Source organism: Mesoplodon bidens, assembly GCF_964165515.1.
Source record: "Mesoplodon bidens genome assembly, chromosome: 13".
NCBI lineage: Eukaryota > Metazoa > Chordata > Mammalia > Artiodactyla > Ziphiidae > Mesoplodon > Mesoplodon bidens.
In genome coordinates this window covers 61,495,289-61,510,762 of record NC_138169.1, presented here as the reverse complement: position 1 = coordinate 61,510,762, position 15,474 = coordinate 61,495,289, and the positions used below count along the sequence as shown (strand labels likewise).

The 15,474-nt window shown below is 38.0% G+C and overlaps 1 protein-coding gene across 3 annotated transcripts in view; it reads right to left on the bottom strand.

The window, feature by feature from the left end:
- Window positions 1-15,474, bottom strand: part of SETBP1 (SET binding protein 1) — a 375,817-nt gene that overhangs the window by 5,415 nt on the left and 354,928 nt on the right. The window lies entirely within an intron of this gene.

Genomic DNA, 15,474 nt, shown 5'->3' with positions numbered 1-15,474 from the left:
GGAAGAGAGAAGAAATCGATTACAGGATGCCAGACTGCCTCAAACCTAGTCTTTTCAGTGACAGCTGGCATTATATTTGGCTATGAAGATTATGGAAAATTAATGCTATAACTATGACTCTGTACCCACTATTTCTTCTTTTTCCTTTATGAAAATTAAAAATAATAAAAATAAACATGGGTTGAATATTATGTGTACAAAGCATTTCATTATTTCAGTCTCTACAACAATCCCATGAAATACACTTGTTCCCATTTTTAAGTTTGGAAACTGAGGCTCACACCACGTAGGAAGATCTACCATGGAAATCAATGTCAGAATCACAGTATAAATTCTCCCATTACTTTCTCCTATCATAGCTTTTATTTCTTATTCAGCCCTTTGACATCTGATCTAATTCAATTTAGCATTAGGCTATACTTCATCTCTTTGTAAAAGATGCTGAATGGAAAAAATGACAAGCAGCCCTCTGGATCAAGCAATCTGGATCATTCATTTGTACCGTCAGCCTCAAAAAAGAGGTGCCTTGACCTGAACTAGAATATCTAACCGAACCTGTTATATTTCTAACCCTCCTCCAATGACAGAGGGAGGATACTTTTCAGGAACACTCTATTTGGGATGATCCCATCTCTCTAATTTTTTTCCCCAATGGTCTGGACTTGTCAGCTTGCCTGATGATGTCCAATTGACCAAGTCTTTCTTAACTAGTTCATCTTCTGGAAACCCCAAGGGAAATACCAGCCAGGTGTTTCTGAATCATTTACACCCGTGCTACCGGGCTGTTGTTTGCAAGGAGCTCTTTTCATGTCCTGGTGGCCAGATGCGTCTCTATTTTATGAGCCAAACTTCTAGTCGCAGGAAGTCCTGTACTGCCGCCACTAAATAGCCTTCAGAACTGCTTCATTTTGAAGTTCAGAGACCATAAAGTGTGAATGGCTTCAAGACGTAGCAGACCTTTCCTCCTTTAGATCATTCTTTCTCCTTGTATTGTTCACTAGAGGCAAACGTGTACATACATATGTATACACACATATACACAGACACTCACACACGTCCTGATAACCCATCTTCACACCGGCTCCTCCCTCTGGCTACTTATAAGCTTAAGAAGTGTGTCCTTAGTGTTTGCTGCTGTGATTTACACTAAATGTTCATCCCCAAAGAAGCCCATGTAGTTGTCGTCAACCCTACGAAAGGTTGCAGGCCTAAAAACAAATGTGTTTCATTTTAGCATCGTGGTTTGTTGTCTCATCCCATATTTTTTCAACTACTAGTGGACAAGCAGAATAAATATCTTAAGGGAGATGAGGAAAAAATGCTGAAAACAAAGACACTGCTGTCACTTACTCTTGGGCACTCCTGCTTGGTTCTTTCCCTGCTTTTCCCCATTTCTCTCTCATGTTGTGCCCGACACAGATCTCTCAGAAGGTTTTATTTGAAGTTATTTATGTCACGAGTTTCATGGAGTGGGAAGCTCTGAGTTCCACAGGACAGGCCAAAATGGTACTGCTTTTGGCCAAAGGTCATTGTGAGACTTACTGTGCAATGAATAACTACTGAGCAATCTTTAAAATAAGTTATAAAGATCAAAATAGAACAAAGCCAGAGTGAGCTTCTGGCTACAAAAATAAAATTTTTGTACTTAGTGTTGTAAAAGGAAAAGCTTGCTTGATTTTAAGTTTTCAGATGCAGAGACCAACTTTTGTTGGTCTTTATGTCCCTCACAGGGCATAGCATGGTGCCTTGTACATGGAAGGGATTTAAAAACTGTTTCTCCACTGATGAATCACACTGATTGTTGCTGCCTTATAATCATATTCTTCTCTAAAGGAGTTTTAGTTTGGATTTTTAAATCGACCATTGCAAATATAGTGACACTAAGAGCAGGTCTCCATGTCAGAGCTAAGCCATTTACCTTGTCCACAGAGTTCATGAAGAAATGAAAACTAGTCAGAAATACCCAACAAAACTTTTGGCATTATTCCAAATAAAAGTTCCACTTGCAGTTTACCTTCTTTTTAGTTTATATCATACAAAGAGAAGAAAATGCTATGTGACACAAAATACAGCATGCAGGTACAAAGTAAATCATTTTGGGCAATTAGTTGGCAATGTTTGACTGAGTAAAGCTTGACTGGAAAACTCCGTGAGCTGAGCTGGAGATCATTTGGGGCAAATACAGCCAATGGATATTTCTTCTCAGTACTTTTTTTTTTAGCATGAAACGTCAAACAAACAAAAAGGAGCCTAGTAGATAATTCCATATTCAATAATTTGTTATATGCTGCATAATTTTTTATTAGGCCCTTGCAATGAAAAGTGATTATGAAATAAAAATTTATTCTGATTACTGTAAACCTACCAAACAATAATAAAAATATCATAACCAACTCTTTTGTACCCACCATTCACATTTAATAAACATTAACTTTTTGCCATACATGCTTTATTATTTTTAAGCACAAAACATTTTAGAGTCAGCTAAGTCAGTGCTCCATCATCAATTCCATTTCCTTTCCTTTCCCTGCTTGAATTTGTACTTTTACTGCATATATGTGAACCCATATTGGTAAAAATTAAAATCTGAAACTACCTAATATGTATAATTCTGTAAGGAAGTAGGAACACTTGCAGAGTGTTGGCAGGAGAGCAAATTGACACAATCATTTTGGAGAGTGATTGGGCAATAACTGCTAGAGTTGAAGATGGGCGTGCCCAATGCCCCAGAGATCCTAAGGCCAGGTCACTTCTTTTGCTCATATGTAACAGGAGGCCAAAGACATTCCTTGAAGCTCAGTGTATGTTACAGAAGACTTAAAACAATATAAATATTAATTAAAAAGACAATGAAGTACTGCAATACATTCAAACAATGAAATATTGTACACACGTCTGTTAAAAGGAATAAAATACATATAAATATATCAACACGGTTAAATCTAAAAAAAAAACTTGAATAAAAAAAGCAAATAACAAGAGCATTTGTAAGCATACCATTTATGTAAATTTAGAAACACACATATCCCTTGAATTTTAATTTCATTTTCAATATCCAGATGTGAAGGTTAAAGTGACCCCAGTGCAGATTAACTGTGAGTCAAAGACTGGGTGGATGAGATTTCAACATTTCTTCCCTCCAAAGCTACCTTATGGGACTTTATTAAGCCTCTAGAGTAGTGTTGTCCTATAGAAATTCTGCAGTGGTGGAACTGGTCTACATCTATGCTGTCCCATACAGCAGCCACTAGGCACATGTGGCTACTGGGTACCTGACATATGGCAAGTGATTGAGGAATTGACTCTAAATTTAGTGTAATTTAAAGTTAAATAGCTACATGTGGTTAGTGGCTACCATACTGGGCAGCTCAGCTCTAGACCTAAGTACCGCGGAATACAGAGGACACACCGACATCCATTCAGTAAAGCAGACTGTGGGAAGCTCAGGGCAAACAACTTGGTGCCTTCAACAAGTAGGTTGGGGGGGGGGGAAGGTGGAACTGTAAATTAAAAGAGAGAAGAGATAAAATGATCATATTTGGATACTAATTTAAACAATCTGTCAAAAGAGATATTTTATAAATTCATGGAAATTTGAATAATGTCTGAGTGTTTCTTGATATTATATAATAATTGCTAACTTTCTTAGGTGTGATAATTGCATTGTGATCTTTTTCAAAGTACCTGTCTTTTAGAAATACATACAAAATTATTAATAGATGAAATCATATGATAGCATCTGTGACTGGCTTCAAAATAATAAGGGAGGGAGGAGGGGAGTGGAAGTATTCCTAAAGCAAGATTGCAATGAGTTGATTATGTTGAAGCTGAGTGATGAGTACACAGAGGTTTATTATGCTATTCTGCTACTTTGGTATATTCTTGCTAGTTCCATAATACATGGTTAAAAAAATATAAATGATTAGTGTCAGTAAAACATCTTTCTCAGGATCTTAGGACTGGCGGGGGGTGGGGGGGTGCTCTGGTTTTCATATTCTTGGGCTTCATTTCACCTAAATAATTTTAGAAGAATAAATGTCCTCAGTAAAGGGCATGCATAATCTCCCTAGAAAACTCCTGCTGGTATCTACCCTCCTGGCTGAATGGGAGGGAGGAATGAATGAGCACTCTGGGTTTTATGTTGTGACCAACCGCATAAACATATGTCATGGTCCTATCTCCACTGATGGCCTCAGGTGTTAAGACTTAATATCCCTCTTTCTTTTGCACATTACAATTTTTGAGGGGTTTCACATGTACTGAACATCTGAATTTTATTTTGTCCTGTGTGTATTATCTAAATTTTCAGTGTAGGCTCATTACTTCGTGTGTGAAAAGCACCAGAGTGCAGGTCAGTAGGAAGGGCTCTGGGCAGGGAGAGCTGGAAACCAAGCTGAACTAGAATGAACCTCTTAGCCCCTCTGGGTCTCTCTTTCTTCATCTATTACACTGAACAGTTAGACTAGATGCTTCTGTATTTAAAGATTGCTGTAATTCTTACCTATACTCATTATCTATTGCCTTACCAAAAGTGAGGTCTCTTTCTACGACATTTATTTCATCTAATAATTTTGAAATCCTAGTGTGGTGGAGAGGAGGGCTTTGGACTTGGCAGGGTTTCATATTCACAAATTTTTCTCCTTACTGCTTATGAATTCACTGTTCCTCTAAATGTTAACAGATTTTTCTCTCTTCAAATTGTTTCATTATTAGACAGTAATTTCTGGGCTCTTGCACCAAGATTGATTCCATATTTGCTCTCCTTCCTATAATTGTCCTATATCTTGCCTGTTCTTTGTTAGCCTTAAAGAATAATTATGAGTGGCCAAGGCAAAATATGAATTCATTTCTTCGTAACTCTGCAATGCAAATCATCTTGTAGACTTTTTCTATACCTAAAATTGCCATGCAAATGATTGAGTTGGTTTTGGTCCAGATCTAGATTTTCTCTTTGCTCCCATTATCAGATGATTAGCTCATCAGCGTTTGTTGATTTTGCTACTTCTTTTATGATAATCAAACACTGGACTTATCACTGCTGTTGCACACTGACTTTATATAGATGTCGTGTAAGCACTGTGAGCAAGGTAAGGGCTAATAAGGCTTAGCTGTATAGAAGCTTCCTAAGAAATAGGTGCTAATGGTTTGGAGACTTTGCCCATGTGTAAGACACATTCTAGTTTTATAAAGTTTTGGATGGGTCAGAGAGGGAGGCAAATTTATCTCTAGACTAATTAGAATTTTTCTTGCTGTTTGAATTGGGAAGGTAGAGAAATACTGGGGACTGCTGAACTGCCCGGAGTGGAGTTGCCCTCCAGGTGGACAGGGCTGGAGAACCATCAGCCTCAGTCAAGGCACAGAGCTGCAGTGTGAATTGCTTTGTATGCTGATACTTAGAAGATTCTTCAAAGGCAAAGGCCATGTCTTCCCTCTGTACTCCCAGTTATTCACACAGCAGTACAAGATCTGGTATGTAGTACATGGGCAGCAAATACAAGTTCAAGGCAATTCAATTGTTTAATGTTCTCCCATGAAAATGTGCATTTTGGGGATACTTTTGTACTTAACTCAATAATGATCTCGTTTTCCAAATGCTGCTTTTTATTTTCTAATGGGATATATGAAGCAACTTGCCTTGGCAAGCAATCCTTTTACCTTCTTCCTTAGAATTTAAATTAACCTTTGTGTCCTGGTCTTAAAAGCTCGTTTGAAAAAGATGGCAAGTTGCCTTGGCTGGTGAGGCTTCTGGTGGGCAGAGCACATCAGAAGAGTCACTGCCAGTCATCAGCACACATGCTATATACCACTGCTTTCCAGTTGGAAAGCCATAATTTAGAATTAAGTGTTAGCAGATGTGGGGCATTTGTCACGATAGAATGGTACTTCCATTCTGTTCTTAAAGTCACCTTAATACAGTTTGGGGTTTCTTTGAAAATGTGACTAGCTTGTTTAATGCACAGTAACTGCTTGACTATTAAATGACAGCTTCCTTTTAGGGGTTTATTGTGAAAGAACATTCCATCTCAGCTGCAATGGCTTAGGAGACCCTGGTCTTTGTTTTGCTCCTATTTCACATTTCTCCGTGGGAAAAGTGAAGGTAGGAGGTGAGGAGCGGTTCGACTGATGGAGAGGTGAAGCGGTGGGTGTGCGCCTGCGCGTTTATGTGTGGGCGCTCCTCTCTGCCTCTCCAGATCTGATCCTGTTCTAAATTGGCAGCCTCTCAAGTGGGGTGCATGTTCCCAAGGAGGAAACTGGGCTGCAAGAAAGACATATTATTATATAAATTATTTTATATAATAATATTTTTATATAAGTATATAAAATATATAATAATATATTTTATAATATATATATTTTATGTAAATATATATACATGTATATGTAAAAATATATAAATTTGATGTATTTAACTATTATATATAAATTTTTATATAATATATAATTATATACATTATTTTAATTTATATTATTTATATCTTATCAGAAAAATAAGAACTAAGTTAAGCATTCTAATGCTTACTATATGGAGTGATGGTGGGTGATGCCTTTATTTGGGCTGCAAGATGTGTCACCTGTCACAGTTGGGCATGAGGTTCCTGGGAAAAGAAGAGACCACATGCATTCAGGGGGCTGATGGCATCCCATCAGTTTATTCCCTTCAGGTGTTGTCAGGTCCTGAACACGGTTTAGAAAATTAAGATCTTTAAACAATAAAAAAAAACTTTAACAAAAAATAAAAATACTTTGTAATGAGGTCAGGAATATCCATGAAATATGTTATATACCACAGAGAGTTTTATTGGTTACCTTGCAGCAAACTGTATAAAAGAGCTGCTATTTTCAAAGACGAATTTGGCAATTTTCTTCTACTTTGAGAGAAGTGTTCTAAATGTTTTCACCTTCTCAGTGCTGTCAATGGGCTGTCTGTAATGTTACCTAGCAGTTGTTAAAAAACAAAAAAAACCCTTAATGTCCCTTTAGGGCAAAATGGGCAAGAAAGTAACTGCTTTTAGAAGCAAACGCATACTATGGCGACAGCATTTTTTAAATTGATTGGAAATGTTTCCACTTTTGACAATTTTGTTGCTGAAAATGATATTATAACCTATAACATCATTAAATATGCAAATTAAAAAATCTTGTAAACAGAGTTAACTTCCAAATGAAGGGTTTCAGAGATTTGAACTCATTAAAAAAATGGAATGTCTTTTGAAATGCAAGACCATCTGACTGTTAATAAAGGAAGTTGGTTAGTTGAATTTCAACAAAAAAACCCTTTACTTAATTGATGGATGGGATTGAAAAAAATAGTATTATGATTTAAGCAAAATGATACACTTTCTCCTTTTGGATCTACGTTTATGTGAAATATCCTTTTAACCTATAACATCTACTAACAAGTATTGAAACAAACTGAATTTGAAATGAGACCTTCAAATTGCTTAATCACAAGTGTTAGAAAAACCCCAAGATTTTCAAAAAGAAGTATTCAAACTCAATCACTTGGTCCTCTCTGAATATTATTAAAAATCTTAATATTAGTATAAAATTTGTTTCATTAATAATACAGTTAAATGAAATTTAAATTTAAGAATATTATTTATTTCAGATTTATCTCACCTTTTAAAGTTTACATTTTGAAAGATGAGTTCACATATTCTAAATATGTATTTACATGGGGTAACTGTTCAAAAGTATGTTACCAATATCACTTCATGATCAAAAATTTGAAATGCTTAAAAGTTTTCCTTTGTTTTTCTAGACTCTTGAAGACTTCATTCATGCAGTATTTAATCCTAGAGGAATTTAACTTTCTATGCGTGCACGGCCTAAGAAGCCATTAAAACTTCTTGAAGACAGCATGTGTTCTTTGTACCCCTCATAACAAAGAGCACAGCTCCTTTCTCATAGTAGATGCTTGATTAATATTTCCTGCTAGATCATTTCAGATTGTAAATCCTAGAAACCAAAGCCTAATATCATTAATCTTCCTATTCCCTAGAGCACCTTTAATTGAATTGCATGTAATTCCAAGGCAGTCAAGAGTGTCCCATCCATGGGACTCCGGAATGGGATTTGATGCTGACCTCCTTTATTCGGTAAGGCAGTTGTGTGGTCCTGGTCCCTAGGTGTTCAGAATCCTTAAGTTTTCTGACCACAGGGTAATAATGCCAGTCATTTCATGAGCCTGGGTTTTGGACAAACCAGCTGTGGCTTTGGACAGATAAAGGCAGTGGTAACTTGTCTCCAGAGACTGAGATTTGCAGAGACTAAGATGAATAAAAACACTGCCAGATTGTTCAGAGAACCTCTAAGGAAGGGAACCAGGGCTTTGGCCTGAGAAAGCTGGGTGAAGGGAGAGAGTTCAGAGATCAGAGAACTAGAGACAGGGGCAACTGTATCAGCCTCTAAGGTCCACTGTGCATATTATTAGTAGGAATTGCCCAGGATGAATCCACAGAAGAATTTTAACTCTGGGAGTTTTTCTGGGGGTGATACTTATTAGAGTCAGAGTGTCTTGGCGAGGAGTGAATTGTGAGTGGTGGCACTCATAAACTGAGGAATACTAGGGACATTTAACTCCGCTCTGTTTCAATCAACTCTGGCTTTTGTATGTTGCATGTAGCTCAAGCCCCAGCAGACTGACTAGACAACGTGAGAGGCTGGATAGAAATGCAGTTAATGCCAAAAACTTTGACGCTACATCTGTTGAGTCTCACAGCATGCCAGGTGGTCACACGGCGGGGGTGGTTGCACCCTCTCAAAGGGCTCTTTATATTTCTTCTTTCTTTCCTCTCAAATGTGGCATAGCAGTATCCTTAACCATAAATACCATCCTTTATATAATACTCCAACTATTGTAGATGCATGTTCATACTTGACTGTTAGAGATTTCCTTTCTTTTAAATTTGGGGAAAAAATTAGAAAAACAAAGAATAATGTAACAAACATGCTCTCATGAAAATTTTCACATTTTTAATATTTAGGCTCAGATGAAATAAATCCTTATTGACCGTGCTAGAACTTCAAGAATTACATCAAATGGTTGGTATTCATGTTCTGTTTTCTAACTGGACTTAATAATTGCATTTGTTTACTTAAAACTCAGACTTATGTTTACAATCTGTTTACAATTTGTGTTGTTAGAAAACATATTGACCAGGATGTTAGTAGAATGAAGTTCTCATCGTGACTTTTCACCCCTCAGTTCTCTGCCTTCAGACAAATCTCTTAATTTCTTGGCAGGACCCTTACTTCAGAATAAATATGATTCTGTAAAAATAGTTATACACCTCCAAGTCTTCTATGTTCTAGGTAAAATATCCTCAATTCCTTCATCTGTGTCTCATATGAGATTACTTCTAGGCTATATTCCATTTGATTACCTTCCTCTGGAGATTTAATCATCTAACAAATCCCACCTTAAATTTTGGTGCCCAGAATTGAACTGATTTTCCAAGTATGAAGTGATGAATGCATAAGGCACTACACTTCTATTAATGTTCTATTAATGTGAGCTACATTAAAACAGACAACCAACGAAACAACCTGCATTTTTTTTTTTTTTGGCAGCAATATCACACGGTTGGTTCATATTAAATGGAGGCTCAATTAACTCTCTTAAACACTTTCATAGGTTTGGCCACCAAACTTGGCCATTGCTATGTGGAATTGGTTTTTGAGCTTAAAAGCAAGCCTTCTATTTAAATCTACAAAATTTAGTTTTATTGGTTTTAGTCCATTGTGAAAGTCTGGAATCTTATTTTTGTTTTCTCAGAGGGGGTCCAGGTTTGTGAGGTTTCCAGAGAATCTGAATACCCTCATGTCAACCTTCCCTTTAATCCCTTCTGGGCATGATTCATGTGACTCAAGCGCCTGCTACTATTTTTCTCTTTGAAGTTTTTCAAGAAAAAATGTCAATTTATACAATAAAATATCCCTGAATTCTTCATAACACCAGCAAGCAATTTATACCCATTGCTTTAGACTTTCATATATTTTTGTGTCTGGTTAGTAGACAATGGATGTACCACAGAAACAATAACTTTGCATAGCCTACAGGTGTATGCCCAACTCTATTATTTCTGCCAGAAAGGATACTGCATCTGATGTTGGAGTGGGGAAAGAAAAGTCTTACATTTTTCTTTTATCCAGAGGCAATTCTCCTGCCCTAGTGGGGGGAAAAAAAAAGAGAAAACAATGCTAGGTGTGGTTCCAGTGCTTTCCGGTTTCAGCTGGAATTCAGTCAAATAAAGTCCTCTTCCTAAAAGCCATGAAGTACTCTCATTTCAACGTTAATCTTTCTGGTCCCCTGTACATTGCTTATATCTCTCTGATAGCACTTCACAGTCTGTCCTGTTTTAAGATTATAGGATTAATCTGCATTTATCTTTTCTCTTAAATTGTGTTTTCTTAAGGCACAGGGACCATATCCTAGCCATTCTTATTTATTCTTAGAACAAATATGGATTGAGCCCACTTTGTGCCAGGCACTGTGCTAGGCACTCAGTTCCAACTTCCTCCTACTGGGGACCAGCACAAGCTCAGCTGACTTACTTGAAATGGAATCAATCCATATGACTCAACCTAAGCCAACACTTACCATCAATTTTGTAAAATCTGTGTGTAAAATAGAAAAGGATTTATTGAAGGGGATCCAAATCACTGTAAATTAAACTAGATCTTCACATATCTTAGCTATTCCCTACTCTCCTCAGAGCACCACTAACTGTTTGGGGTATCCAAGCTATGACCGAAAGCACTGAAGTACTGTGAAATATAGACTGAAATCCAAACCGCCCCCTAGGAGAAGTGAAGCTTCAATGACAAAAACAAGTTTGGAACTTATTTAGCACCAGTAAGAAAACCAGCTTGAACATTTAAGTCCACCGATTGATTAAAACAATGGGTCCCCTGGAAAAGGGAGACATGTACATATTATATATTAATTATGTAATACCAGAAATGAGAGAGACAGAGCCAGACAGAGAGGAGGGGTGAGGGGGGGTGAATGGTCTTTTCATTGCTGAACATTTGGATCAGAATTATAATGGTTTATTGTGGGGGAGTGTTCACATGCTCTCTTGGCAAATTATATATACATTCAAGTTGTGAGCACTATACCAGTAGGTTGGGGTTTTTGTTTTTGTTGCTATTGCTTTACCTTTTTTTTTTTTTTTTTAAATATAAGCTTGGACAGACCCAATGCAGCAAATACTCCTTCTCAATTTAAGATTTGACAATTTAACAGGAAAAAGCTCATTCATCGTCTTTCCCTTTTAGAAACCATAAATTATTGGCTCATATACCATGTGGCTCGGATTCTAGGAAAAGTTAGTGTAAACAAACCCAAGTTACAATGAGTGGAGTAAGAGAGTGAGTCATAAACAAAACACAGACATATGCTCTCATATAAATAAGGGCCTGGATCATCAGCTTCCCAAAGTCTGCTTCCCATTAATTACACAACAAAATGAACTTTCCATATGTAAAGCCCAAATCACTTAACTCTGGCAACTTGTACGAGACAAAGACCAGTATTGGACCTAAAAGGCACTGACAAAAACCTGAATTTCAAAATAATGAAAGTTCTCTCAAAATATTTTCAGGTATTGGAGGGCAAGAAAATCCCTTGGAGGAGTGTTTCTGAGCACTGAAACTATTCCCAGCAACCCAGGAACACTGCTTGAGGCTGGTCTGATCCCCTGCTGAATTTAAAGGTAATATCAGGCTTACTCTCTTTTGTTCTGAGCTCTGTCATCTTTATGGGGCAAGTCCTGGGTCCAGGCCACACAGGGTGTTCACAGACATTGCTGGAATCACTGAACAGTTGAAATTCCCTCCATCAGTACTTTCTCTCTGTCCTTAGAAATTGTCCATTGTACACAGACTCACGTTTCCTTATTGTTGTATGAAGGCTATCTGGTCTCTCTTAGCTTAAAGAAGTTTCAAGGAAACAGAACAATTCCTAGGGAAGCGGATTCTTCAACAGGTGAAAAACTTTGAGAGAGGTGGTAAGCAGCTAAGTTCTCTCTTTTTGTCTCTTTTGAAAGTAGACCTCATAAAGCAAACTAACAGAGTTACTTACAAAGGACATTAAAATAACAGACGTCACATTTTAGGAGCTTTGGTGTGGGAGAGGGAGAAAAAGAATTTTTATTCTTTGCTGGGGGTGAGGTGGGGTGTACGTGTTCTTGGATCATTCATTTACTCAATGACTGTTTTTGTAGCATGTACTCTTTGTGTCGTACCATAGATCATACAAGGTAAGTGGACAGCATCATCTCTGCTCTCATATGAAACTATGGGAATGGGGGAGAACCTAACATTTTTGGAGAATCTATGGTCCAGTCTGCAGTACTTCACATATTTCCTCATTTGTGATCACAACCACGTGAAGACCTTACTATCTCTGTTGTACAGAGATGAAAACTGAGACCTCAGAGGTTAAATAATTACCCCAAAGGACACATCTTAGAAGTCATGGACTCAAAGATTCAAGCAAGGGTTGCCCTATTTCAAAGTGAGTTTCATACCATATTTCCTTAAGAAGACAAAAAAGACAAGGAGCTGGACAAGAAGCGAGAAAACCTGGGTTTCCCTGTTAATGTTCTACTAATGACTGCATCAGAACACCAAATTTCTCTCAGTTTTACAATTTCAAAGGCCTTTTCTAACTGCCAAATTTCACAGTTAAATAACACAAGGTATTACTACAGATCACCTGCCCTACTTCTGCTAGACTAGGCCTTCTTGCATATTGTTTTGATCCTGCTGCTTTCTCCAGGTCAAATGCCTTTAAGCATTCCCTATAGGGAGCCAGACAGCCAATATAATGAGTGAGGTTGGCCAGGATTAGGAAGAAAGGTGGGGGGAATAGGGGAGGACATGGGAAACTAAAGAGAATATGGCCCATCTAATGGGGCAAATGTTATTCTGTATCAATCATTGTTTCCAGGTAGGAATCTAAGCCCAAAGTTATCAGATAATCTGTTTCAAAAAGCCAGAACTCCTGATTATTATGTAAATCTCCTGATGTTTACAATCTGCAGATTAATTAATTTTAAAAAAATGTATAAACCTGTGTAGGCCAATCAAAATACAACTGCAGACAGCTATTGGCCCATGGCTTTATTTTGATATCACTGTCCTTCAGAAGGGTCACCATGACTCATTCTAGAATTGCAGGGACTCTAGGTTCTGACCCCAAACCTCTCTTCCAGCCTCATCTGTCATTATTTCCACATACACTCCTGTCTTAGAGATCTCTGTGCTTTTAATTTGGTCCATCCTTAGAAGGCCATCTCAACTCTTCTCTTCCCAGATCATCTCAGTGTCCTCCAACTCCCACATCTCAGTGTCCTAGTGTAATTAAATTACACCTAGGCCAGTATAATCTCCAGCTTTCCATTGAGAAGCTCATTCGGAAAATCCCATAGAACTTCTGAGTGAAGGGACACATTTATGTGTACAAGTTCCTCCTTCTTTGAATAAACACATACCCATGCACAGGTCATCTCAGTGTCCTCTGAACTCCCTTAGTGCCCTTCAGGTGGAAACTCATGATTTCTTGGTTGCTAAATGATAGCTCTGTTAGTATCTGAGATTGTTATTCAATCTATTAAGTTAAAAATATTACTTGGCCATCTCATGTCTTAGAGTCAGGCCTTCCCCAATAGTGTGACAGTTCTCCTAGGGCAAGCGCTAATCTTTACTTGTATGTAGCATTGTGGCAGGTACTTAAAAAATATCTGACAATTTGTAACAAAGCCTTATAGAAGTTCCAGGAAGATGAGCTCAATATGAAGCCCTAACAGGTAAGTTGCGGGGGGGGGGGTTGACTGTGCCCTGAGATAAGGGTATTTGGAGGAGGTAGTGAGGATAAAACTTCTAAAGATCGTTAATGGGTTTTACGATCTGAGTCATAACATGACTAAATTAGGACTTAACATGATTAAGTCCTGGCGTGACATGACTTCATTTTTAACACGAGAGGGGTCATAAAATAGTGATATATTGTTTTGAACATGGGATTGGTGCTGTTTCATTTCTTTCTCACCACTGCCTAAAAAGCAGAAATTATTTTTCCCATTTCACTGGTAAGGAAACTGAGACTCAGAAGTGTCATTTAGACTGTGACTCACCTAAGGAAATGAATTAAGTACTGCAGTAACACTGGTCCTTGAATTTCAAATGCAGTTTTCACTTTACATCTGTGGGGTAGCCAGAAAGAGTCCAGGTTTCCTAATTCCTGGCTGGTAATATTTGTAATTCAGTTCACTTCTCTGAGCTCAATTTCCTCAGCTGCAACATGAAGGGGTTTGCAGAGATCCGTTCTAGTCTATTCTAATCCAGTCTTGTCTAGTCAATTCTCGTTTAAGCAGCAGGAGAAGGAGGCCCCCTGGGAGGTGCTCTGGGATTATTCCAGTGACCCTCAAAGGTAGAGTGGAGAGGGCTGCGGGTGAGTTATACCTCTCCGTGTCTTTCTGTCTCTTTCTCTTTGTCACACCTGTCTATTCTCTCTAAATTCTTTCTCCAGTTTCTTAGACTGACTTACAGTCTGCCTGGACCACTGAAGATCATTCTTAATGACGGTCATTACACAGTTCTTCCACGTTGCCTGAGGCCATTTCCACAGCAATAAGCGGGAAAGACCTTGTCCCCCTTCTCCACAGCTGGGCTCAGGATGCCAACTTCACTGGAACCAAGAAGTTTTTCAAAAATTCTCCATTAATTACAGGAAACCCAAAGCACTGTCCCCTCTTCTCATTAACACAGTTGCTTTCAGTTGCCACTACATGATCTCACCACCATTAAACCAACAATCTAATTAGACTTCTGGAAATGGAAAAAGCCAATGAATAAGGCAGGCGTGCCACTTTGATCTCAAAACTGATCATAAAATATTGTGCCCTTTTGTTCTCCTCCACATAAAATCTGCCCTGGAAGAGTTTCCTTTCATTCTCTCCTATTTATAAAGAGGAGTTTGAATATTTGATATAAAAGGAGTATCTTAACAGAAATTGCTTCATATTTGGGAGGTTTTCTTTCCTGCATTTCTGAGCGTGGAGTCTCATTACAATAATCGTACCTGACTCCCCGGAGTGTGATGCCTCACAGCCAAACCTCCCACTGGGTTTCAATGGAGGTGTGAATGATACTATCACTGGGAAGAAGGTAAAACGTATTATTATCATTACTCTATTTTTAAGAGGGTCTGACTGTGGCAAGAGGTGGTTGGGAGTATAATCTGTACAAAGCATGCAGAGAAGATAAATTGAGTTAAACTTCTTACAGACACCGCACTTTCCGACCTGTCATTAAACCTTCTGTCTTTCCCAAAATCTCAGCTCTGGAGAGAGAAAAATTAGTTAAATCCAGTCCAGGCATGTTTGCTGAGTATCTACTATGCACCGAGCACTGCACGAGCTTCTTGACACCCAAATATGATTATATGTTGCTTAACAACAGTGT